The sequence below is a fragment of the Chenopodium quinoa genome, unplaced genomic scaffold, assembly GCF_001683475.1.
Source record: "Chenopodium quinoa cultivar QQ74 unplaced genomic scaffold, ASM168347v1, whole genome shotgun sequence".
Lineage (NCBI taxonomy): Eukaryota > Viridiplantae > Streptophyta > Magnoliopsida > Caryophyllales > Amaranthaceae > Chenopodium > Chenopodium quinoa.
Window position 1 is genome coordinate 4,090 of NW_018743294.1, and position 1,477 is coordinate 5,566.

The following is a 1,477-nucleotide window of genomic DNA, read 5'->3' on the forward strand; positions in this document are numbered from 1 at the left end:
CCATTAAAAAATTAATCTTATCAATGTTAAAAGGATCCTTTAGAAGGTCCAGATCTAGCTCGAGATTATAGGCACCTAATTAAGTAACATAATAAAATCATACAAAACTCATACATAAAGATATTCTAACTAAATACAGAAATTATAATCAAAATACAAACCCAAGTAGTAAGAACCTCTTGAACTGGTTTTATCATGGTATTTCGGTTCACAAAATCAGTCACATAAAAATTCTTGACGGAAGGGCAGCTGCAGCAGCAACCTTGGCAGGACAGCAGAAGCTGCAACATTGCCAAGTTAGCTTCACTAGTCCCTCATTCCAAGTAGAATTCCATTATACAACCTACATTTGAAATTGAATGTAGAATTCCACTATGCAACCTACATAAGCAATCACAATCAAAACCCACAACCAAAACCCAGAAAACTCGATGCAAAAAAAAAAAAAAAAAAAAAAAAAAGAAAAAAAGGTATCACATACAAGCAATACAGATCCAAAATCAGCAAAAAGATTGAGTGAAATTCAGCTAGAACATTTTATTCGAACAATTAGAAGATATGCCCAAAAAAAACAGGGAAATACAAATAGCAGCCTGTACGTAATTGAATACATGTGTAAAAATTTACCTACTGATTTAGAATATATTGATGCATGTGTAAAAAATTTGCAAATTAAACTAATTAAATGCATGAGCTGAACCTGTGAGCATAATCAAAATCGAAATTAACCGTCTGCAACACAACCAATCCAAACAAATAAATAAAATTGAAATTAACCTTTTTAAACTTTGCTCAATTTGATTGGAAATTTCTAGCTACTTATGAAACCAATAGATCGAAAATAGAAGAAATGAGATGAAAAATGAATGTAAACATCCAAAAAATTGAAGCGCTTTCATCAAACGTAAAACGAAATAAATGAGGTGAAACTCTAAAATTGAATTATAAGTTAATTATTACACATCAAAAAATGATGCAGAAAAATTGTCTAGAGATTACTTACATGCTTCTCCTAGTGTTCATAAGTGACCTCTAGTTCTCCTGCTTTAGTGGCAGCCCAAATCTGCATATTGAAAAGTGTACAGAATTGCTTAGAATGTAACGGAAAAAAAAAACTTAAAATGCTACAAGAACTGTCATATTTACATATTACTTTACTAAAACCTAAGAGCTAGAGTAAAGTATATCTACCTTAAATGTCTGGTTCAAAGAGCAGGAAAGCAGAAATTGCTCCAACAAAGCACGGACATCACAACCTCAGAGTGCTTAGCAAGGGTGTGGAGGCATTGCATAGTCTCCAGGTCCCAAACCTTTACTGTGTTATCCATTGAACCAGAATAAAGTCTTTTAGCCCCATAAATTAATGAAAACTACCGCAAATTATTCTACTAGAATGACAACCATCAATAATCAAATCGGAGAGCAACATAAACACAAATAGCTAAATAAAATTCAAAAACCCTTTCAATGTCACCAT

General features: G+C 32.4%; 1 long non-coding RNA gene across 1 annotated transcript; it reads right to left on the minus strand.

Annotated features, from left to right (window-relative positions):
• Window positions 1-225: 225 nt before the first annotated feature.
• On the minus strand, window positions 226-1,234 carry LOC110737271. Its single transcript, XR_002514350.1, has 3 exons — window positions 1,192-1,234; window positions 1,004-1,063; window positions 226-381 (listed from the first exon to the last, which is right to left on the minus strand). It is a non-coding gene; the product is annotated as an uncharacterized LOC110737271 (long non-coding RNA).
• Window positions 1,235-1,477: the final 243 nt, after the last annotated feature.